Genomic DNA, 27,509 nt, shown 5'->3' with positions numbered 1-27,509 from the left:
CAAACTTGTGGGAACATTGACACCTTATTGAGAGTGAAAGCTTTCAAGTGACCAAGATAATATATTTGTGGTGTTCTATACAAGGTTTTTTAAAAATTTGTTGAAAACTACGAATGTTAAAATAATACTATCTTACCCTTAATTAGTATATCTTGTCTATATCATACTAAATAATGATTCTTTCTATGCCTTAGAGATTTTTGATTACTTTATGTGTATATGCCATGGTATCAAACTTTCAAGTTTTCTGTATCAAATTATCGAAACATTTGATATCAAGTAGTATTTAAAATATTGTAATGAAAATATCTAATACTTATAGATTTATTAAATAAATAAATAAATAAGAAAAATTATAATTGTTTCAGCTGTTAGCATAATAACCACAAATGTAGTATTTAAAACCTTCGTAATGGAAATTTCCTTTAAATGATGAGCAAATATACAAATTATATCAATGAAAATGAACTAGAAAGAATCAGAGACTTACTTCAGTGGAGGAGGATACATATGAAGTGGTGAGTACAAATTTAAAGACACGAAAACTTCAAGGCTAAAAAACTGCAGTGGAATGCTTAATACTAATCATAGTACAAACATAATTGCATATTGACACAAATTGCACACAAATAAAAGTGTGATTTTTTAACATATATGAAAAATATGAAAGTGAACAATTTCAACAGAACAAGATGAATAGCACGTTGTTGCGAAAATATCTCAGATACGAACATATCCTTTTAAGAAAGAATCTACAACTCACAATATTTAAAATATCACGAAAAAGTAACCGACTTACGATCATCAAAACTGAAATACACAGCTCTTCCATTCTAAGGGCAGGTCTGTGATATATTATTAAAACAATTTTATGTTAATTTTTTATAAATAGTAACTGAAAATTTGATAAACTTAAAAATCATGTTAGATTAATAAATAAATATATTTCATCTAGAACCTAAAATTGATGGTTGTATAAGTGTATTTAAACATTTATATATGAAGTATAATTATATTGTTTGGAAAATTGTTTAATACATAAAATAAATAAATAATTTGTAAATTTTTATACATGATTATATATATATATCAAAAATATTCTATATATTTAAAATTATATAGATAATAAGATAATGGATAATCATAGAAAAAAATTGACAAATATCATCAATTATCAAATTTAGATCTGTATGTTGTTTCACATGACTAATAAGCTGTGACATCTTATATGTAATTTTAAGATAAAACTATTTGGCTCAAACTGCTAAGAAACTCTATTCAATTGTACTCAAACTAGGTTTCCATGACCTACTTTTACTTTTGTTGTCAAGATGATTATTTTAAGCCATTTGCAGCTTAGAATTATCACAAATTCTCATATTGTACTTCTTAAATTCCCGCAAGCGATCTTTTTACTAGAGATCCATCATATAAACAATTGTGTGTATGAAAAAAGAAACCAAAAATTGAAACACAAAGAAAAGAATAGAAAATAAAAAGACACGAGTTCAATGCAAAAGTTATATTTATGTCCTATAGGTAAAAATGGAAACACCATGGAATAGGAAGGGTTAGCTTAAGAGGCCTTATATGACCTAATGAACTAAGTAGTCAACACTTAGAGTGTGTTGATTAAGTTCAACTTCTACATATATCACAATAGATATTAGACAAGCATTCCTAGTATCATGTTGTAAACTTCATATGGGTTATTAGTTATGTTTTAATTTGGGGTTTTTTTAATCTATTTCAAGCTTCTATGTAGATGATCTTTCTGATAATCCAAAATATCTACTATGTGTTGCATAGATTAGTTTTGATTGTTGTAATTTATGAATTATAATGCATGTAAGTTTTTGAATCAAAATTTTGAATCACACTCCATGATCCATGAGGGATAATAGAAAGTTGAAAAGGATATAAAATAAAAGATATAGAGATGAAGGAAACATAAAATGAAAGATAGATAGACCAATTTTCCTTTTGGTAGATTTTGTCTATGTACTCATGATTGGTTTAAGTAATGAATTGTGATCTTAATTTTTTGTAGGATAATTGATATTTTATAATTGGATGTTCTAAATGATATAAAGATTTCATTTTCATTTCTTTTTTGGTTGATTTGGATCATTTTATATCATGGTAAAATGCTCTAGTATATATTAAAACATGTGGATATTATCGGTTGTATGAGCACTTGAATGTAGGATTTTTAGTGAGCAATATTCTTCCTTGCATCTTCATTTCAACTATTGGTTTCTCACAATATGATCTTGTGACTATCATTCATCTCTACCCACTATTCAAAATATTTAACAAAGGCTTGTGTTGGTACAATTATTCAAAGGGCTTAGCACTATGAATCAAGGCTTTGTGCATGGTAAGAAAATAATAAAAATGAAAGCAAATAGAGAAATAAATGGTGGATTTGGAAATGCATTGGAACCCATTGGACTTGAAGGAACACCATTAACAATCATATAAGTGAAATTAGGATCTTGAATGTTAAAAAACTATATCTCATCATACACTTAGGTGTTCCTACATGACATGAAGGTAATGAAAGTGCTTAGACTATTGGTGGTCTTATAGTTAACTTGTCATATGCATCAAGGAGAAAATAAATAGGTGCATAGCTATGTGTAATGTGAAACTAGAGAATGAAGAGGATGAGACTGGTGACTTTTCTTTGTGAACTATTTCCACAAGTTCAAATCCTTTGTACACAAGTTGTGTATTTTGCATTCATTAAATGATGTAAACCAATAGATAACACTACAAGTATGGAATGATTTCTAAGATAAAAAGAAATTCATTTCTTGTAGGTAATTTCAAGACTATTTATAAGCTACAAGAGTTATCATGACTCATGGTTGTTTAAATAGCTTCAAATTTCATGACCACATATTTTAAGATGGCCTTTCTAGCATTTAATTAAGGATGTGGACATACTAAAAGGTTGTAGTGGATAGCATACAATGTTAGAATTTTTTTTTCAATGTCCCCATACTCTATGCTAATCTAAGGAAGATCTTTCCTTAGTTATGCAAGTTCTCTCTAGTTGTTTGCTACATAAGTTACTTTTTCTTGGACCGTTGAAGTGTTATGTTATATGAGTCATAGTATTACAAATGTGTGTCTTCTAATCACTACGGTGATTTGTGAATATGTATTATTCCAATGTAATGGAGTTGGTCATCGAGCCATCTTTGTACATAGACAAACTAAGTATAATCTAGAGACAATAGATTATTGTATATCATGGTTCTATATGGGCTAAGCTAACTTCACTTTTATTTTCCATTTTTCATGCTTACTTTACATTTATTTTTGTTTATACTTAGTTACCTCAAAAATATTAACCAAGTTTAAAAGAAATGTTAGGTAAAAAAGAGATATAGGGGACAATTTCTCAGAGTAAGGATTTGACACTCGCTAGCTAATTAAAAATATATCCAAGGTTCATTGATTAAATTAAATCTAATGATGGTTGCTAGTTTGAGAAGAAAATAAAGATAAAACCTAGATTCTAAGAGATTGTAGGTTTCTCCTAGCCATGCAAAAATTATTTAGAGAATTGAAGTATAAAAACCCTTACATAGAAAAAAGGTAATGGTGTACCTTTAATTAGATTAGGTTAAATGATAGTCATTGATCTAAAAAATTAAAAAAGGGAGGAAAGAAATGAAAACATTTAAATATGTGAATGATAAACATCGATCCCTCTAATTTACATTGTGGTCCTTGAAAAAAAAAAATAGCATGGGCTTGACAAGAAAATAAACATTGGAGAACTACTAATTAGGATTAGGGTTAAATTAAGATAACAAAACCCCTAAATGACCTAATTAACCATTACATTTGGAAGGAGCGGGAACCTAATAGATCTAGACTTAGAAGATTGAGATTCTAATCAGATTCTAGGTCTCTCTTGGGTAGGAGCTTTCTCCTTCCTAAGTTGAATTGATTTGATTTGATTGTTTGATAATTATGGCAAAATATGTGATAATCAAACTATTCTGATAGAAATAGTAGGCTACAAATGTCACATAGAGCCATTGACTTGGATCTGGGCAATATAAGCTATTTGGAATTTGTTCTCAGAAGTTTGGTCTGATTTTTTGGGACTAGCTAGTATCAACTTGCCATGGTCCTTCAATTTTTTTGTCATCAAAAGCTGGACCTGTTTGTCTTTTTGAACTCTGTCAATCCTCCTGAGTGTAAATTTTTACTTGTTCTTACACAGAGAGGAAGGGAATATTGTTGGGAATCCCTAGTTTTGGAATTAACCATGAAATTGAATTGATAGATGTAAATGAAAGACTACAAAACTATGCTTTCCTTTTGAGGGAAAGGCTGAAAATGATTGAAACACTAATGATATACCTCAATGAATTTTTCTTTTACCTCCACAAAGCAATTAGGGTTTCATGTGTGTTATCTTCATAAAACACAGATCATGGATGTCATTTTCAATGTTTGAAAATGAAAGATTGATTGCATTCTCGCTTGAATTTGCTAGAGTGTAAATCTTGATTTCAATTCACTAGGTTTAAAATAAGAGGGGTAGACCTCTTTTTATAGTTTCTAGTTGATAAAGAAATTAAATTTCTAACACAATCCGATATAGGATCTAGGTCCCTGCTAAAATTATGCACTGTTATAAGGCCCCAAATTGGGCCTTTTTTGAGAGGACCATGGTAGAGGCCGCCATGGTCCCAATTTAGGACCAGGGAGCCTAGTACCATGAACCTAATTTAGGACTAGGTCACCTAGTACCATGGTTCTAGAAGTCAGGACTCGAGGATTGAGGGAGACTATGAAGTTAGTGAAAAAGAAGATTTGATAGGTGGTGTGAATAGAATCAACACTTCAATCAGGCCTCGAAAACCAAAGCGCCAAAGTGAGGTTCAAATGAAGACAGAATTATAAACAAGACAGAATTATAAACGAGTACAATTTAAGACACTAAACTAATTTAGCCGATTCCAACAACAAACGCATACACTAAAAGACTAAAAGGCTAATGTGAAATCAAATTCATACTCTAAGATAGAAAATTTAAGGAAAAAAATTGTAAAATATTGTGATGCATCTCTCTGACATACAAGTGATAATCTTACACAACACCATCTGGCGTTTCATCGGAAGTAACCTTGTAAATGTATGCGAAATGAGGAGATTTAAACATAGTATGCGATGTGCACAAAATGGTTGAAATGATGAGGTCCTGCAGACTTTTCAAGACCTTCGCCACCATTCTCTCCGCTTGTGCCAAGTTGGTAGCTCTTGAGAACGGTATACAGAATCATGGAGAAATGATTAGGAGCAGAATTCACTAGGAGATCCCTGTGTGAAATTGTCTGATAGATATGTATGCTAAATGTAGGAGTTTTGACAATGCATGCCAAGTATTAGACAAGATGGATCATCCAGACGTTTTGTCATGGACAGCAATGAGCTCTTAAAAATATCACACAAATGACTAACAAAACATAATACATGAGTCTAGATCATGAGACGAAACTTCATCAACTGGGTATGGATCCGAATTGCTTACACCATCCGCGAAGGCCGTAGCTGGCTCTTAATATCGATGCAGAGAAGACAATATACAGAAAGAGAAAGATGACATATTTCCAGTGCTTTCTCAAATGCAAAAAGTATAACTTCAGATTCTCCTGAAACGATGGTGCCGGGTGGAGTGGCACGGCCTCCCTCAACTGTGCAACACATTGATCTGCCATTATTGAGGTTGGGATATGATTTTGGAAGGAGGTTGGTGGGCACTTTATGTGGTATTCTTCCAACTAGTGTTGTTCAGATGTTGGTTTGTGGACTATTTGGTTTGCCTCTCTATCTGTTTTCTTCTGTATTGCTCCTATTGAGGTGGGATTCTCTTTTATTGAGATGGAGAGAAGTGTTGCAGGTGAGAAGTTGAATTGTTGTTGGTCATTCTAAGTTATAATTTGTTGGTTGGTTAAGGGTGCCATTTCAATACCCTTATTGCAGGTTTGGGGAACCTTGGGAAAATCCCCCCTCTTCTTACACTTGGTTTTCGGGAGGTTTTGTAGATGGATAGTCTAGCTTCGATCCTTTTTTTGTCTTTCCTGATATTGTGTTCTGGGAAGTAATGGTTTGGGTGCTTTTTAAACACCCTTGAAGGTTTTGGGTTCTTTAAAAAACCCTTGATGGTATGTGAGTTGCATTTTTTCTCAGGTTGTTGGTCCTTATGCAATGGAAACTATGTTCTAATTTGTTGTGCTAAATACCTTCCTTCTTTGTACAAGGGTTCAGGGCCCTTTCAAAATCCTTGTAACCTAATAAAAAACAATATATTTTGTAAAATTGAAATTTAAAAAATGATACAATGTACCATAGTAAAAATAGTATCATAACTAATAGGACCAATAGGCATGTTATATGGTGTAGGTGGTATGATCAATGATGCACCACACTATCACATTAGACCCTAAAATATCTGTTAAATGTGTAATGTTAATTTAATTCTATGATTACAAATCAATTTACATGTTAAAATTAAAAGTATAAAATATAAAATAAATGATAAATTCATATTAAAATATAATTAAAAGTATAAAAAATAAAATAAATGATAAATTCATATTAAAATACATATACATTGTAATGCCTCCTATATTTGTAATCCATCATTTGCTTATTTTGACCAGAGATTGACTCTTTATTTTTTTTTATCATGATTGTGTGTATATAATTATTTTGTATTAGCACCAATTAGGTGCATCCTTCTTGAAATTGTATTATTTCAAATGTTCATATGATATCACTATGGATGTGGATAGTAGGTTATACTCATAGTTTAGTGATGATCATATATGCATGATGGCTCTATGATGATGTGACATGATGTTATATGATGACGTCTGGATATATTATGAAGATATTTTGGTTATACAAATTTTATGTGATTACTTGATTGTATCTTGTTGATGTTATGTTGATTCAGTGAGATATGATGCTACTGACAGTGATTATTATTGTGACCTAGATTGGGGAATGCCTATTACAATTTTAGTTACATTATACATATTGTTTGTATATGTATGCATATGTGTTTGCATGTTTTGAATGATACAGGTACCAAGCATCAAATCCACCCGGTTTCATAGATATGAACATGCCTATATCCTTGATGGTGGTTATAGAAGGTAACACATTGGCCAAAAATGTAACTTAACCTAGCGATCATTCCTAATTTGGGCGATTTCTCCCATAGCCTGTATGATTACACCCCCCACCCTTACTATTTTGATAAGGTTACGTTACCCTTAAGCATTGTTGTGAAAAACTAGTAAAGGTTGTTTATACATTACCAGTAAGTTATTGATTATCATTATTTTTGATAAAGTTAAATAGGTTTTGCATTGACCCGAAACCAAAAATTTTAGAACATACGGCCATCAGCCAAACAGACATGAACCAACATCAAAACAAGGGACCATCCCCAAGAACTGACGAAAACAAAGGAGATGCAGACAAATAAGACAAAACAAAAGAAAAAAATCTCAATTAAGAGAGAGCACCAGATCCTTGTTCTTCTAGATGGAAATCTTGTTGATTTCCTCTAGCTCCTCCATAATGCATTGATTATCATTGCTATAATATACATATTAAATGATATTTAATGATAGTGATATTTTAATATTTGAGTGTGAACTATGTCTTATTTGTATTTAATTTTATGAGACTTAAAAGTAATTTCCTTTTGGGAATTTAATAGACTTTATAATTTTAATCTAATTTCTATTATTTTGTATTTTTAGCCCAAAAAGTGTGTTCCATTGAGAAACATAGTTCATTTTTGAACTCTTGGATAATTTTATCTCTTTATCCTTCCAAAAGCCCTCTTGATAGAATTTTAATGATTGACTGGGATAAATTAGATGGTTGGAAAAATGTGGGTAGGATCTTGAAGATTTAGCTTGGATTATCCTTGTGTGCTCTCCAGATTTTGTGTGCCCTTGTGCATTGTCTTCTCTTCCTTTTCATTTTTAAATTCCTCCAATTTAAAGGTGAGTTGAATGATTTCTCCCTTACTTGATCATATTATTTGATTTGTAGGTAGCTAGAAATAAATTTATATCCCTTCTACACTTTTAACTTTACATTTTAATTAAGTTTTGAGTTTGTTGTTTCAATTTTTTAAAAACCACGATTTTACAAAAAGAAACTATGCCCAATTTTTTGTGAGTGTCCGATAAGTTAATTTTAGTTGATAATTGTGATGTTGTACACCCTTAGGTCAATGGGTTTTTATATAACTTTAATTGGCCATTTCTCAAAATTCAAGTTCTTGGAGGTCCACCAATGGTGGATGACCCTCAAGACTGGTTATTGGAATTTTTATACCTTGTTAAAAATGGAGAATTTTATGCTAATATTTTATTATTATTATTATGTGGAGCTCTTACATTATATAAGTAATTTTCATTTTGGGATCAAATGAGATCTATTACCATGCCATTGTGATCATTTGAGTAATTGACTCTTTGTGTTTTAAAATGCATTATTTTTATAAGACCTTTGTGTTTAATATTTGGTTTTGGCATTGGCATGCATTGTTTCTTATTGTGAAATGAGATTATATAGGGTGTGGGTAGTTAGAGTCAATAAAAAGAGTGGCTCTCAATGGGGGCTAGGGCCCAAAGTGGCTACAAGGGTACAACTCATTGAGAGTATAATTAATAAGTGAAAACATGAACAAAACATGGGGTAAACACACTAAAACAATAATATGGATAACCCTTGTGTGTTGTGTGTGCTTGTAATGGCTACAAACATATTGGGAGGGCCTGGCCATCCATGGGGCATTGATCTAGTAGGATCGAGTCTCCCTATCTTCATGAAGGGATTATTCGGTTCCACATGAGTCATCCCTTTGAGCTATGTGATGAAACTCTTATTTATTGCTTTCTAGTATCCAACCCCATGTAGAGTGAGTAGAAACCCATGATGGATACATAAAGTGGTATCATCCCTATCCTTGATTATGCATTGCATTCTTATATGCTTAAGACATGTTGTCAATGCTTCATGTATGGTGTGAGATAAGCCATTGTGTACATTTTTGCATTGCTTGAGTGTGTGGTCCTTGTGACTATCTCCATGGACATGGTGGGGTGGACCTCTGGGTACCACATGGTCGGGTGGCATTGCAAACCACCGTTGGGGACTAGTGGACTTGTTCATGAGCACCTTGGAGGACTTCTTCACCTTCCTCAATATTCGGTGTTCTTCATTTATCTCCACCGTAAATGTAATATGAATGTAATTTGATACAAGATTTGTAATAATTGTTCCATTGTATATTGAGAACACTCTAAATGGATATTAATGTAATTTAAATATATGGATATAGATAAGTGTAGTCTTTGTGGACCACTGTTGGGACCAACCACCTCTCATGAGTATGCATACTTTAGATTATTTTCTTGTATTTGTTATCATATAAATGGATATACAAATATGTTTAAATGTTATGATTTAAAGTGTTTCTTGTAGCGACAATAGTGGTTTTATAATCCTTGATAGGGAGTACATTCATGCTTTAACCTTGGGATATTTTTGGCAAACTCTCAACCAATCTACTTGGTTTTATGGGAAAAATATTAGATTGACATCTATGGCTACCCTTCATCGCATGCACTAATCATTGTCTCTACTTATAGATCAACATCTTTGCCTCTCTAGTTTGAGATAGTTTAGCCACCAATTAGGGCCTAACTAAATTTCGATGTGTCCACCTCTTTGGAGTGATATCTGCACTTGGAGTATGCCATTTGCGCTTTGGCATCTTATTTGGTTGACCCATTCATATGTAGGGTGGTTTATCATTGGTATTAAGGGATATATCAATGGGGCATGGTCATATTTTACTTATGGATTGTGATGGATTGCTCATAGATTTGTCATAGGAACACTTCAATTAGTGCTTTAAAATGAATATAAAAGTAGTATAAATTAAGTAGATGATATTGAGTGTCTCCTAATCTATGATGAAGTCATCAACTTTATGTAGATACCTTATGAAAGTAACAATGTTAGGGAACCTTAGAGGAGATCATTTGAGTTGTAGTCTTCTTCTTCACATGATTGTTAGTGTGTTAGTAACCTAATCTTGAGGTATGAACATGGTTCTTTCTTTTGATATGTATGTTCACACTTATTATTGTCAAAAACAATATTTCCATGTATTTCTTTTGTATTCTGCTCATATCCTCTTGGGTTCCTTGGCAGGGCATTACTTCTGGTATCATAGCCAATATTCAAATCCTCAAAACTCTGGTGTTTATATGCTCATTATGTTTGGTGTGAGTAAAATATGCTTGTTACATTGTTTTATTTGATGTTTACCACTATATTCTTATTCCCTTAGTATGGCATATAGATATGTGCATGATTTGCTGACCCATATCTTTTGGTATTTGAAGGATGCCTCCTAAGGGTAGTGGCCATAACTAGGGCCAACATCTATGTAATCATTCATGTACGCAATTGAATCCTTGACAAGAGGATGATCATGACAAGGATTAGACTATTGACTAGGAGGAATAACATGTAGATTACCAGGGTGGCCAGGATGGTGGATTAGGGAATCCTCGGGTACTTTAGTCACTCCAAGAAATCATAGCATGAATGGGGCCTCAACATGAGGTAGCTTAAGAGGAGATCCCTTGGTAAGAGGTTCCAGTTATCACAACATGGTGAGAGAAAGCTCTCTCATACTCCTAGATTTTTGGGGGTTTCTCTTAGGAGATAGCACACAACATCATAGCCAGATAGTATTCTAGTAGGACACATGTTATACTTTAATAGGTCACATCCACCTACCATTTAGGGATCCACTAGTGCTACCGAGGCTAAGACTTGGCTGATTGATCTCGACCAGTGCTTGTCCATCCACCTTTATAGTAGAAACACTAGGGATCAATGTGTCATTATCATGCATCTAAGGGGTTTTGCATCTACATGGTGGCACATTGAGGAGAAGAAGCTCCACATAGACATTGCTTCAGTTTCTTGAGATATATTTCTTGAGAGGTTTCATGCTCAAGTCCTTTCATATAACTACCATCAGTGGTGTGCACACAAGTTTCATGATTTATGTCAGACAACCATGATAGTGGACTAGAATGAGAATCAATTTTTCAAGATCAAATAGTATCTAGTATATCTTATGATGATCCTATGTTAGTACAACACTTTGTTCAGAGATTTAATGCTCACATTAGTGGAGGTGTATGAATTTTTAAGCCTAGGATTTTGGATTTTTCCATAGAGAAGGTAAGATTGATAAAAGAGAACTTGGCTAGAGTGTTGGGAGGATAGGTAGGACTACAAATTGGGAGTACACCTAGTTCAGCAACATGGGCCACTCATTCTCAGCCCGTATGTTAAGCTAGGACACACTCTACACCACCCCAATTAGGCCACCAATAGTAGAAATCATAGGGGAAAAGACCCTCATAGGTTCATGAGAGTGGCTATGGCACATGTACCCAGTCAAGTAGAGATCATAACTAGCATCATAATAAAAGGTCTCAATAGAGCTAGTTGTCTTAGAGTATACCACTGAGTTCTAGTGGAGTTAGCTTCCACTAATTTGGTGCTCCCTCTATAGGTCATGGTTTTTGTAGAGGAGGATTTTTTTGATGTGTTTAGTATGGCTATGTAGGAGCTCAGTGTCCTTGGAGGTCTGCGATAGGACCTTGTCAGAGATAAGCCACTTTTGAGCCTATAATAGGAAATGCATGTGTATCACACATGTTATTTGTGGTGGTTGATAATCACTAAGGTAAGCATTAGGGAACCATAGTCAAGACTTCAAGTGTGTTATATGGGATTTCCATCTCCATTTTATTTGATTTCAATGCTTCAAACTCTTTTATATCCTCTTTCCTAATGGAGTGATGTGGGCTTGTTGCACAAAGGAAAAATGCTAACTAGTTAGTAGGTTGAGTGGGCTCTCAATTCTAAGATGGTTGTGGATTCCATTGTTCATGGTTGTGTGTTGGATTTGGGCACCTTCCTGTTCTTCCTTTGGGGTCCTATGCAGTAATCTTGGGCATGGATTGGTTGGATGCCCATCGAGCTTGTATTGATTGGCAATAGAAGTTGGTTAAGTGTTTTGATGATCCTGGTGATAGTTTCGAGCTTGTAGGAGTCCAAATACCCATATATTATGTCTACAAAGTAGTTCAAAGATGAAATAGACTTCATTGAGTCTCAACTTATAGAGTTAGCCTAGTCCTTTAATATTTACAAAGATGCTAATGTTGCAATGAGGTCTAGAGCTTGAGATCTCCATTATTAGTTGTCCATGAGGGAAAAGAAGAGAGAATAATATGTGAAACTATTTTGTGGACTGAAGGGCTCCATAGGATTGTAGCTGTCCACTTTTCTTATGTTATTGGCTAATATGGAAAATGTTGATCAGTAGAGTGTTGTTAATACTGATGTCTTTGATGTTGTTGTGAATTTATGTGTTGACTGTGAATGTCATAGTAGGATTTTATCTACTACTATTCATACAGGGAACTCTTCTTTTATAGGTTTAAAGAAACAATAAAAGGAAATTTAGTCTTGCAATGCTTGACAAGTATTTCTATTTTCTTTCAAGAGTTGCAATTTTTGATCTATATGGTTTTTATCTTCAGGAGTCACCCTTTGTCATTGTTGTTTAAGGGGGAGAAACAAAGGAATGTGATTTTTATAGAATTTTGTGTTTCGCCATCAATTATAAAGGGGAATATTGTTGCACATATGGATGTCATTGTTGTCATTGATGTCAAACCTTTGTTTTTGGTGATTCAGACATATGTGTTTATGTTCAACTAATACATGGTATATTTGGTTATTGGTCTGAATGTTTGTTTTTATGTTTCTTTTTTTACAAATTTGATTTTGGATTCATGTTATACTGATGTTAATGAAGTAAGGTAATGACTTAATATTTTTCTGGAAGTTTGGTATTCCTTATCTAGTTCAAAAGTAATTCTATTCTCTTTTGTGTCTACTTTAGTGAAACTCCTTCTCAATACTCCACATTTTTGTCTTTTTCTATGGATTGTCTTCTATGCATCATTTCTTCTAGTATGGAGGTCTTTATAGTAGACATCCTTTGCACCTCTTCAAACTACAAAGCCCCTACAACTAGATCAAATTTAGGGGTGTTGGTTGTGCTAAAGCTAATATATATGACTAAGTTTTTGCAGGATTCAAACACAACAGTGCAACTGCCTTGTCTTCCTCTTTAATTTATACACTCATACTAGCTAACTAACAAATAAGAGTATTGAAAATATTTAAATGATCAAGAATTTTTATACCTTCCCTTATTTTAAAACTATATAGCTGCCTCTTTAGATTCAATTGATCAATGATTTCGTAATGTAAAGACTTTCCATTTTGCTCCATAAGCTTGTTTTTATTTCCTCTCTGGCAATATTGAAAAGTACCAATGCCAAATATTCCTAGTCTCCATTAGACACATCTATAAGTTTCTTCATCTTTCCTACCAATGCATTGTGCAGTCCCTATTGCACTAACAAATCATGCATATTTAGCTTCCATAGCTCAAAGCTATTCTTTACATTAGATTTCTCCACCTCGAACCTTGAATTTGAAACCTTCACATTTGATGCTACAAAAGTCAACACCAAATTCTAATACAGTCACTACAAAAATAATCACTCTGATACCACTTGTTGTGGAAGCAGAAGCATAAACCCAAAAGATCAAGTATTGCAACACAAATTAGTTGTGAAGAAATAATACAGAGAATAAAATTAAATAAAAGGCCAACACATAAGAAGCTGATTTACATGGTAAAACCTTGACAAAACATCAAGTAAACATCCATGGGGCAAGTTGGATATTGGTATTCTTATTGTTCGGGAAAAAAAATTACAATCCTTGCAACTGCTACTATCATAATTGCTTTGCAATTTTACAAAACACAATTTCTCTTGCAATCTACAATTTTACAACTCTCTTACTTTGCCTTCAAGGAAACCAAGATATATAGAATATCTTCAAGATAACAACCTTCACAAAACATAGATAAAACAAGTTTTATTCCTTTAAGCAAATTAAGAATTTTCTTTTAAAATATAAAAAACTATTTTCTTTCTAAAAAATAAGATACGATTTCTTTTCTTTCTTTTATCCTTTTTTTATTATTTTATTGTTGAATTGTTGTCACAATCCAACACCATACCCATTCCATGCTCTTGGAAATCCACCAAGCATTTCTTTCAAACTTATCTTCTTTCCAATGATATGCAACACTCTAGTTTCACACATTCAAAAACTCCAATATTGTCTAAATTTCATATATTCATTTGCCCAATATGAGCAAGAGTATCCATCAACTCATTACTTTATAACATTTCAATATCCAACATTAATATTTGTTCTCAATCTTTGCATCCAATGTAATGCATTCTATTGATAGAAATATAAAACTTTTGTATTTTTTGTGTGGAATAAGAATTAACAAAACTTCTTCAATCTTCAATTACTGAAATCTACTGTGAAACTTGAGTGGTTCCACCACTAACTAGATAGGGTAGATGGTTCACTATCAAAATATATTTCTCTTAAGATTTTCATCCTAGTGTTTTTACACTAGAGGAAGCTCTCCAAATTTCATATAATAGAAAATAATCTAAGTATGAAGAAATGAACTCTAAAATGTTGTCTGAAGAGATGAACTCCAAAATAATCCAAGTATCAACCTAAGAAACTTTTCCTAAAAGTCTTTTAATTTTAATATATCATTTTACTCAATTAAAAAGTGACTTTTATAATATTTCATTTAATTTTTGTATTTTTGTCACTTTAATAAATTAGCTAAAATAAATTATCCATAAAATATTAGTTAATTGAACAACTTAAAATAGTTAATTTAATTTACTCCTTTATTGCCTTACTTTAACCTATGAACATCCTACTACTCCTTGGAAGGAGGACATTGCAATACTCCCTCCTTGAAATCACTTTCTCTCAAGTAATTGTTGAGTGGATGGTCAAATCAATTGAGCAAACCTCAACCTAATTAATAAAAGGTTTATTTCTAAATCTTTAAGAGTTATTGTTGTGTATTAAAATTAGGGTGATTTATTAATAAGTTTTGTTGTACAAATGATTTGAGGTGAAAAAACCAAAAATTTACATACTGCTTTAATTGAAACCTTCATCTCCAATTACTTTTGATGAATAGCCACACATTTAAATCAAATATCTTCATTTGACTAAACAACCACAAACAATAGGAACCCATATTTAAAATTAAGACCCATCAAAGTATAACTGACAATAGGTAGATTATGTGATGGTCATGATGGCATCTTTAAGAAATTCTTTAACCAAAGGATGATCTGCTTGTATAGGTGCATCAACTAGATAATTTGCAATGACTTTTCCCTTATAGATTTGTAGTCCACACATTCAATGTCAAATTCACTTAGTATCATCACCCATTTAGTTGATCTTCTTATAAGGATATATTTGGAAAGGAGATGTTTTAGTTTATTTTCCTAATAGATCATCTACCTAATCTTATATAATATCATGTAGAAGGTCATGGAAAATAGTGGTCATAGCCTGTTGATAGGTGGCTCTGACATTTTTCAATCCAAAGGGCATGAATTGATAACAAAATGTTCCCCGTTGAGTGGAGAAAGTTGTCTTATGTTTATCCTCTGCAACAATTTTAATCTAATTGTATCCTAAAATAGTCATCCATCAAGGAGAGCATCTCGTTTCATGTTGTAACATCCACTATTATGTTAATGTTAGGAAAATACTAATCATCCTTAGGGAATGTTGAGTTGAGGTCTTTGAAGTCTGTGCAGATACAAATGCCCCTACGGGTTTACCAATAGGTACTATATTGAAGACCCATTCTATATAGTCAACGGGTCTGATAAATCCCATGCCTGACATTTTATGTAGCTCTACTTTGACCAAAAGAGCAATCTAGGGATGCATTTTTCTCAACTTTTGATTGATAGATTTTTCATTAGGATGTACTGTGAGGTGGTGAGCCGCAAGATCAAGATCCAATCCTAGCATATTAGCGTATGACCATGCAAATTTGACTTATGTGTCATTGAGAAAGGGTGTGATATTATTCTTCTCTTGATCACTAAGAGTTTTGGCAACAAAATTGTTCTTTGGGTTTTTAGTGGTTCTAAGATTTTTTGTTTCAGTTTTTTCAATAAAATTTTTATGATTTATCTCACAATAGGGGAATCATGGTAGGCAAGTCAATTCCCCCATCCTCTAGCACTTGATCCAAGTTTTCACTAGTGGATACATCATTTCTTTTTACTATTTCATTGTCAGATGGTGCCTCATTGAGGTTTTCACTAGGGGACTTTTGATTTTTATTTTTCATTTTTTCAACTAAGGGAATTGACCTGACTACCAAAGTATGCCTCCCCATTGAGATAAATGCCATGAATGGTAGTGTGATTTTCAAGGTTGTGCATTTCTAGAAGTTTCAAGAGGGCCTTATCATCAACATAGATGTCAAGGGTAGGCGGTCCTTGTTGGTCTCAATCAATAAGTTCAAGGTATACAATTAGAAGGTTGAATGGTGTGGGGGGTGTATAGTATAGAAATGATTTTTAGAGAAGAAGTCATTGAGATATTAAAAGGGAACTTCGTAGAATTCCTCTTCATCGAAGTCATCGACATCAAAAGGAGGAGCTATTGGATCACTTGTGAGGGTTAACTTAGGTCTTGGTAAGTAACCTAATCCTTTATAATGCTTATAGGAGATCGGTGCAATGAGATCTTTTCTTCCTCACTCTTTAGGCCCTAGACCATGTCCTTGATATCCCATCTTTTCTATGATGGCTGATGCTTTTAGATATTTGTATTTTGGGATATTGACGGGCTCTCCATCTTCTTCTCTATAGAGCCATGAAGTAACATTTTTTTCAAGACTTTCTTCATCTAATGGACCCCATTATTGAAAGTTAGTCTTTTCACATTGGATGGTGGGTTTTTTTAGAATCTCAATCTCCTTAGTTCTAAATGTTTTAGGTGAGGTAAGAAGATGTCCCACATAGAATATATTTTGGAGAGTATATTCTCCACACCCATTGTCGATAATCTTAGCCTTGATCTTAGGTTGGGTGGAATTAGAGGTAGAGGTGACATTGGAGTGATCAATGGGTGGTGTGGTAGTGGGGGTATTAAGTGGGCAATGATGTGTTGGATATTGTTGGAGTTTGTTGATAACATGAGTTTGTATTGTTGTCACTGATGTCAAACCTGGTTATCTAGATGAATGTTGGTTTGGATATGCTTTGTCAAACTTGGTTATTTGAATGGATGTTTAGATATGCTTTTGGTAATGGTTGTGTCATCCTATATTGTTCTAATAACTTTTATCAACACATAAAAGTTATTAGAATGATACGAGGTTGTATGGGTCTTAAGAGTACTTGAACTCATCATGTATTAATCTTCGAGACCACGTTTAATGGTATCTTCATAGTAATAAAGCTTACATCATCAAAATAGTATCTTCATACTCATAAGGTTGTATGTGGAACTAAAGAAAAACAAGTATAAATAACATGGCATGGTGTAATTTAAGACTTCCAAAGGTGAGAAACAAGTACAAATAAGAGAAGTGAGAAAGAAGATAACAAGATCAATTGCAACAGAGTCAAACCAACAAATATTTTGTAGCTTCATACATATTTAATGAAAAATGACACATCCTATGCAATTTGCAAGTATCTTCATTTGATGGTACTCTCTTTCTACAAAATCTAACTTGCCAATTAGTAAAACTATGAATGATATGATAAATATTGTAGTGGCAAATATTTTCCATTTCGATCCCTCATATGTTTTCTCTTTCCCTTATTCACTTCATCTCTCCTAATCTAGATCTCCCTTTCACTCCTCCCTTTATCTCTTATTATCCATAGCTCTCTCTTTGTATGTATCTCTCTTCCTTTATCTTCCCATATATTTCTACCTCTCTCTCTTTTTCTCTTTCCATAAATCTCTATACCTTTCGCTCTTTATCTCCCTCTATTTCTCTTCATGTTTCTATTTTTCTATCTCTACTTCTTTCTATTTGTCTATCTCTAAATATCTATTCCCTTCTCCCTCTCTCTGAGTCTTCTTATATATCTATATCTCTATCACTTTGTCTCAGCATCTATATCTCTCTATCTATTCCTCTCTACCTGTCTATCTCTCTATTTGTGTCTCTCTCATTCTCTCACTCTATCTCTCTTCCTAGACCTATATATCTATTATCTATTTACCTCTCTATTTCTCCATATTTATTGTTCCATCTCTCCCTCTATCTCTACTTCATCATCTCTCCATATCTCTCTACCTCTATATATCTTCATCTATTGATACTCTCTTTCCATAAAATCTAACTTACCAATTAGTACAACTATTAATGGTATGAAAAATATTGTAGTTGCAAATATTTTATGTTTTGATTCCTCATATGTTTTCTCTTTCCCTCATTAACTTCATCTCTTGTACTCTATTTACCTTTCACTCCTCCCTTTATCTCTATTTATCCATAGCTCTCTCTTTCTTTGTATGTATTTCTCTTCGTTTCTCTTCCCATATATTTCTATTGCTCTCTCTTTTTCTCTTTCCATAAATCTCTATACCTTTCTCTATTTATCTCCCCCTATTTCTCTTCATGTTTCTATTTTTCTCTCTACTTCTCTCCATTTGTCTCTCTCTAGATATCTCTTCCCTTCTCCCTCTCTCTGAATCTTCTTACATATCTATATCTCTATCACTCTATCTCACCATCTATATCTCTCTATCTCTTCCTCTCTTTTTATTCTCTCTCTCTGTCTCTCTCTCTCTCTATGTGTGTGTGTGTGTGTGTGTCCCTCTCATTCTCTTTCTCTATATATCTCTTGCTAGACCTCTATATCTATTATCTATTTACCTCTCTATTTATCCACATTTATAGCTCCATATCTCCCTCTATATCTACTTCATTATCTCTCCATATCTCTCTACCTCTATATATCTCATCCTCTCTAGCTCTATATATCTTTCTACCTCTCCCTCTCTATATATTTATCTCTTTCGTTTGTATATATATCCCTCTCTCTTGATCTTTCCCTCTCCTCTCCATATCCCTCTCCATCTCTATTTATATCTTCCTCTATATCTATATCTCCTTACCCCCCCCCTCTCTCTCTCTCTCTTCTTGTATTTCCTCATATCTTTGTTTCTTTATCACTCTATCTCATTATCTATATCTATATCTATATCTACATCTATATCTATATCTATATCTATATCTATATCTATATCTATATCTATATCTATATCTATATCTATCTCTCCCTCTCCCTCTATATCTCTCTATCTCTCCCTCTCTATTTCCCTACATCAATCTACCTTACCTCTCCCTATATATCTCTATCTCTACCCCTCTATTTATAGATATGTCTCCCTCTCTCCCTCTTCCTATACCTCTATACCTACATATTTTTTTAAATTGAATTTAATACGATTATTGAATAGAAAATCAAAAGTAATACTAAATTATTTTAAAATGTGATTATCAACACATAAAAGTTATTAGAATAATACAAGGTTTTATGGGTCTTAACAGTACTTGAGCTCATAATGTATGAATGATCGAGAACATGTTTAATGGTATGATCACAGTAATAAAGCTTACATCATCAAAATAGTACATTTTCATACACATAAGATTGTATGTGAAACTAAAGAAAAACAAGTACAAATAACATGGCATGGTATAATTTAAGACTTCCAAAGGTGAGAAACAAGTACAAATAAGAGATGTGAGAAAGAAGATAACAAGATCAATTGCAACAGAATCAAACCAAGAAATATTTTGTAGCTTCATACATATTATATGAAAAATGACACATTCTATACAATTTGCAAGCATCTTCATTTGTTGGCACTGTCTTTCCACAAAATCTAACTTACCAATTAGTACAACTATGAATGGTATGACAAATATTGTAGTGGCAAATTTTTTCTATTTCGATCCCTCATATGTTTTCTCTTTCCCTTATTCACTTCATGTCTCCTACTCTATCTCCCTTTCACTCCTCCCTTTATCTCTTTTTATCCATAGCTCTCTCTTTCTTTGTATGTATCTCTCTTCCTTTCTCTTCCCATATATTTCTATCTCTCTTTTTCTCTTTCCATAAATCTCTATACCTTTCTCTATTAATCTCCCCCTATTTATCTCCATGTTTCTATTTTTCTCTCTACTTCTCTCCATTTGTCTATCTCTAGATATCTCTTCCCTTCTCCCTCTCTCTGAATCTTCTTATATACCTATATCTCTATCACTTTGTCTCACTATCTATATCTCTCTATCTCTTCCTCTCCTTTTACTCTCTCTCTCTACCTGTCTATCTCTCTATTTGTGTCTCTCTTATTCTCTCACTCTATCTCTCTTCCTAGACCTATATATCTATTATCTATTTACAGCTCCATTTCTCCATATTTATTGTTCCATCCCTCCCTCTAGCTCTACTTCATTATCTCTCCATATCTCTCTAGCTTTATATATCTTCATCTATTGATACTCTCTTTCTAAAATATCTAACTTACCAATTAGTACAACTATTAATGGCATGGCAAATATTGTAGTCACAAATATTTTATGTTTCGATCCCTCATATGTTTTCTGTTTCCCTTATTAACTTCATCTCTCCTACTCTATCTCCCTTTCACTCGTCCCTTTATATATTTTTATCCATAGATCTCTCTTTCTTTTTATATATCTCTGTTCCTTTCTCTTCCCATATATTTCTATCTCTCTCTCTTTTTCTCTTTCCATAAATCTCTATACCTTTCTTTGTTTATCTCCTCCTATTTCTCTTCATGTTTCTATTTTTATCTCTACTTCTCTCCATTTGTCTATCTCTAGATATCTCTTCCCTTCTCCCTGTCTTTTAATCTTCTTATATATCTATATCTCTATCACTTTGTCTCACCATATATATCTCTCTATCTCTTCCTCTCCTTTTACTCTCTCTCTCTCTCTCTCTCTCTCTCTCTCTCTCTCTCTCTCTCTCTCTCTCTCTCTCTCTCTCTCTCTCTCTCTCTCTCTCTCTCTCTCTCTCTCTCTCTCTCTCTCTCTCTCTCTATTTGTGTTGCTCTCATTCTCTCACTCTATCTCTCTTCCTAGACCTCCATATCTATTATCTATTTACCGGTCTATTTCTCCATATTTATTGTTCCATCTCTCCCTCTATCTCTACTCCATTATCTCTCCATATCTCTCTATCTCTATATATCTTCATCTATTGATACTATCTTTCTACAAAATATAACTTACCAATTAGTACAACTATTAATGGTATGGAAAATATTGTAGTTGCAAATATTTTATGTTTCGATCCCTCATATGTTTTCTCTTTCCCTTATTAACTTCATCTCTCCTACTCCATCTCCCTTTTACTCCTCCCTTTATCTCTTTTTATCCATAGCTCTCTCTTTCTTTGTATGTATCTCTCTTCCTTTCTCTTCCCATATATTTCTCTCTCTCTCTCTCTCTCTCTCTCTCTCTCTCTCTCTCTCTCTCTCTCTCTCTCTCTCTCTCTCTCTCTTCTCTCTCTCTCTCTCTCTCTCTCTCTGTCTCTGTCTCTTTCTCTTTCTCTTTCCATAAATCTCTATACCTTTCTCTGTTTATCTCCCCTGTTTCTCTTCATGTTTCTATTTCTCTCTCTACTTCTCTCCATTTGTCTATCTCTAGATATCTCTTCCCTTCTCCCTCTCTCTGAATCTTCTTATATATCTATATCTCTCTATCTCTTCCTCTCTTTTTATTCTCCCTCTTTCTCTCTATATGTGTGTGTCCCTCTCATTCTGTCTCTCTATATCTCTTCTTAGACCTCTATATCTATTATCTATCCACCTCTTTATTTATCCATAATTATTGTTTCATCTCTCCCTCTATATCTACTTCATTATCTCTCCATATCTCTCTACTTCTATATATCTCACACTCTCTAGCTCTATATATCTTTCTACCTCTCCCTCTCACATTCTCTCCCTCTCTATATATTTATCTCTTTCGTTTGTATATATATCCCTCTCTCTTGATCTCTCAATCTCCTCTTCATATCCCTCTCCATCTCTGTTTATATCTTCCTCTATATCTATATCTCCTTACCTCTGTCTCTCTATCTCTCTCTCTCCCCTTGTATTTCCTCATATCTTTGTTTCTTTATCACTCTATCTCATCATCTATATCTATATCTATATCTATATCTATATCTCCCTATCCCTCTATATCTCTCTATCTCTACCCCTCTATTTCTAGGTATGTCTCCCTCTCTCCCTCTTCCTATACCTCTATGCCAACATATTTTTTTAAACTAAATTTAATATGATTATTGAATAGAAAATGAAAAGTAATATTAAACTATTTTAAAATGTGATTATCAACACATAAAAGTTATTAGAACAATACAAGGTTGTATGGGTCTTAAGAGTACTTGAACTCATAATGTATGAATCTTTGAGAGCACATTTAATGGTATCTTCATAGTAAAAAAGCTTACATAATCAAAATAGTATCTCCATACTCATAAGGTTGTATGTGAAACTAAAGCAAAACAAGTACACAGAACAAGGCATGGTGTAATTTAAGACTTCCTAAGGTGAGAAACAAGTCAAAATAAGAGAAATGAGAAAGAAGATAACAAGATCAATTGCAACGAAGTCAAACCAACAAATATTTTGTAGCTTCATACATATTTAATGAAAAATTATGCAATTTTTAAGTATCTTCATGTGTTGGCACTCTCTTTCTAAAAAGTCTAACTTACCAATTAGTACAACTATGAATGGTATGAAAAATATTGCAGTGGAAAATATTTTATATTTCAATCCCTCATATGTTTTCTCTTTCCCTTATTCACTTCATCTCTCCTACTCTATCTCCCTTTCACTCCTATGTTTATCTCTTGTTATCCATAACTCTCTCACTGTATGTATCTCTCTTCCTTTCTCTTCCCATATATTTCTATCTCCCTCTCTTTTTCTCTTTTCATAAATCTCTATACCTTTCTCTCTTTATCTCCCCCTATTTCTCTTCATGTTTCTATTTATCTATCTCTACTTCTTTCTATTTGTCTATCTCTAGATATCTCTTCCCTTCTCCCTCTCTCTGAATCTTCTTATATATCTATATCTCTATCACTTTGTCTCACCATCTATATCTCTCTATCTCTTCCTCTCCTTTTACTCTCTCTCTCTCTCTCTACCTGTCTATCTCTCTATTTGTGTCTCTCTCATTCTCTCACTCCATCTGTCTTCCTAGACCTCTATATCTATTATGTATTTACCTCTCTATTTCTCAATATTTATTGTTCCATCTCTCCCTCTATCTCTACTTCATTATCTCTGCACATCTCTCTACCTTTATATATCTTCACCTATTGATACTCTCTTTCTACAAAATCTAACTTACCAATTATTAGAACTATTAATGGTATGGCAAATATTGTAGTTGCAAATATTTTATGTTTCGATCCCTCATATGTTTTCTCTTTCCCTTATTAACTTCATCTCTCCTACTCTATCTCCCTTTCACTCCTCCCTTTATCTCTTTTTATCCATAACTCTCTCTTTATTTGTATGTATCTCTCTTCCTTTCTCTTCCCATAAATTTTTATATCTCTCTTTTTCTCTTTCCATGAATCTCTATACCTTTCTCTATTTATCTCCCCCTATTTCTTTTCATGTTTCTATTTTTCTATCCACTTCTCTCCATTTGTCTATCTCTAGATATATCTTCCCTTCTCCCTCTCTCTAAATCTTCTTATATATCTATATCTCTATAACTTTGTCTCACCATATATATCTCTTTGTCTCTTCCTATCTTTTTATTCTCTCTCTCTCTCCATCTCTCTATTTGTGTCCCTCTCATTCTATCTCTCTCTCTCTCTCTCTCTATCTCTCTTTCTAGACCTCTATATCTATTATCTATTTACTTGTCTATTTATCCATATTTATTGTTCAATATATCCTTCTATATCTACTTCATTATCTCTCCATATATCTCTACCTCTATATATCTCACCCTCTCTAGCTCTATATATCTTTCTACCTCTCCCTCTCATATTCTCTCCCTCTCTATTTATTTATCTCTTTCATTTGTATATGTATCCCTCTCTCTTGATCTCTCCCTCTCCTCTCCATATCCCTCTTCATCTCTGTTTATATCTTCCTCTATAGCTATATCTCCTTACCTACCTCTCTCTCTCTCTCTCTCTCTGTCTCTCTCTCTCTCTCTCTCTCTCTCTCTCCTTATTGCAAACATAACATTAGGTTATTAGTAATGGACCCTTAATGTCTCCCTTATTAAAATATTTTTTTTAGTCTTGTTTAAATTATTTTAAATAGATGCATAGTTTATTTAACCCTATTAATTATCCATTAAGAAGTTTTATATCTCTCTATATCACCCCCTCCCTTCTTCTTTATTCATTGAGGTACCTCTTTCTCTATCTATATATCTCTATGTATATCTCCCTCTCCCTTTCCCACACCCCCTTCTATATATTTATCTATCTCTCCCTCTATCCACCCTCCTTTTCTTCATCTCCTCTCCTCTACATGTCTCTCTCCCTTTCTGGTGCAGATGCACCTACCTATGAAGAAATGAACCAAGAACAAGATGATCTTCTATTAGTCTACCCTGAATGTAATAAGACTCTATGGGTCCTTTTTGTAATTCAATGTCCTAGGAGTGTGACAAGCTTGTGTATGTTTGTGTCAAAATGTTATCTAGGGTTTGGTAGAGCAAATTGAGTCAACAAGGGTCACAATGGTCTAAATTGAGGGATCAAGTGACCACAAGTGTATTTGAGTCATTTTTGATGTTTTAGAATCAAATTTAATAATTTTGGGGGACTATGATAGTCTAGAGTCTAAGTTGGTTGAATTATGCAAAAGTTATCATATTGTCAATTTGTTGTCATGACAATTTTGCACTTTTTGTAAGTCATGATTTTCCAATGGTCAGTCAATTTGAAAAATAGATGGAGGAGGTTATGGTCATTTGGGAGATATATTTAAAGGCCCCAAACACCAAAGGATGTATGTTGGTTGTTTTGGAAAGGAAATTGAAGCATCAAAACAGTTGGAAACTCAAAAAGTTGTCTAATTTCTATTGATTGCATACTGAAGGTGGATTGGAAAGAATTCTCATGTCATAGTTCCTGTAACTAGATTGTTTTACCTTTTTTTAATTTTAGTGTGAAGTATTGAAGTGATTGTTGCCTCATTCTACAAGCAAATCTCTATCGGGTAGCCTAAAACCCTTAAACCCCTAGGGTTTGTCTACAATAATGGGTTTTGGCTTATCAATCCTTAACTAAAAAATTTGCTGTTATAGGAGATGATAGGCCAATATATCATATGTCATTTCCAAAATCCATTAAGAGGATACAACAAGGCGAAGAGTATTGAGAACTAACCCTAGGTTTGACATCTCTATGTGATAGACTAGTTTGATGAGTGCAGTGCATGAGAATTGAGTGGTAGAAGAGTAATTTGGAGGTTTAAATAAAATTTCATAGTCAGTGAAGGTCACCCATTAGGAGAACCAAACCAATTTGTGAAAGGCGTTCAGTCAAATAGGTCTAATAGCCCAATCAGGTCTATTAGTGCAATCTGCAAGTTGGTCTAGTACTGAAAACTGAGATATTGTTGAGAACTCCCAAAAGGGTATCTGAAAATATATATTTTTTGCCTAGATCCTCAGGATGTCAAAATTTATTACCCGATTCCTTCAAATGGAGGCCTAATTGGAACCGGTTCAGTTTGTGGGTGAGTGAGTCAAAATTGATCTTCTAGTGGATCTAAACCATGAAATCCTATTTAATTTATGTTAAGGTGTTGTGAGAACACCCCTCCAAGGATCGTTGTATTGAATCGGTCAAGTGGGCCATTCAGAACCCTCAAGCCTAGTAGTAGCCCACTCATGTATGCAAGGGTGTGGGTAGTCACACAAGAACTTGAGAAGTGTTAGTTGTTTGTAAGTGAATGTAGTGGAGCCCTTGGGTTTTCCAAGGTGTTGTTTGGTGCCATTGAACCATTGCTTTACTTGGTGTTGTGTAAGGATATTTGGAATTAGGGATTACCGATTGAGTTTGTGAGCCTTAGACACTGGTTGGTTAGAGGTTACCTCCTTTTGGTTTGTTGCCGCCTCATCATTTTCTCACTTTCCATATTCTTTCTTCTTCCTCTACTTATTTCTCTCTCCCTCTCCAAGCCTCTTCTATCTCCCCTCTTATCTCTCCCTACATCCTTTTCCCATATATCCCTCTCTCCCTCCTTCCCTACCCTCTCTCTCTCTCTCTCTCTCTCTCTCTCTCTCTCTCTCTCTCTCTCTCTCTCTCTCTCTCTCTCTCTCTCTCTCTCTCTCTCTCTCTCGTATTTCCTCATATCTTTGTCTCTTTATAACTCTATCTCTCCATCTCCCTCTCCCTCTCTATCTCTCCCTCTCTATCTCCCCACATCAATCTACCTTACCTCTCCCTCTATCTCTCTCTATACCCCTCTATTTCTAGATATGTCTCCCTCTCTCCCTCTTCCTATACCTCTATACCTACATGTTTTTGCCTCTCTATCTCTATCTCTTCATATCCCTCTACCCTTATATTATTCCTCTCTCTTCTCCTCTATTTAAAACACTTCCTATCATGATCCATCTCTCTCTCTCTCTCTCTCTCTCTCTCTCTCTCTCTCTCTCTCTCATTATACTTATCTCTTCAACCTCTAGGTCTCTTTGTTTTATCTCTCCTTCTCATTATTTCTATATCCCTCTTTACCCCTCTATCTCTCCCCCATTCCTCCTCATTGCTTGTTGCAAACATAACATACTCTTGTTGTAATTGAGCTAGATTATATTCCTAATTCAAAGATATTTTTAATTGTGTTTAGATCCTTGTAAGTGGATGCATAATTGATGTGAAGCTACTACACAAATGTATGCAAAAAAAATTTGAAAATTTACTCCAATTGTCCTTCTATGTTTATTCGGCGTACCCATTGCACACCAAAGTGCAATTGCTAGTTATTCTAATAGTGTGTCAATTTTGGAAGGTTAGAAGATGTCAATATAAAATTTATAGGGAATGGTTCATTGTTTTTTGTGTTAGAAAACATGTTATTAATCAAATTATGTTTTGAACATGCATTTATTTGCAACTTCTATCTTATGTGAAATTATAGGTGGCATGTGTTTTGTATTGAGAAGTTTTGGTCCTTTCAATGCATTGGATTCTTTTGGCTAGAAGTTTAGGCTTGGGTAGAGAAAAGGTTGTGTAAAATATGAGCATGGAGTCTACACTTTTCTTTAAGTTAATTTAATCATTTCTTAACACATCTCTTGATTTATGTTTATTAATAGTTCATGTTTACCTGTATATTTTTTGCATTTCTAT

This window comes from Cryptomeria japonica, chromosome 5 (assembly GCF_030272615.1).
Source record: "Cryptomeria japonica chromosome 5, Sugi_1.0, whole genome shotgun sequence".
NCBI classification, from domain to species: Eukaryota; Viridiplantae; Streptophyta; class Pinopsida; order Cupressales; family Cupressaceae; genus Cryptomeria; species Cryptomeria japonica.
Note: the sequence above shows the minus strand (reverse complement) of the source record.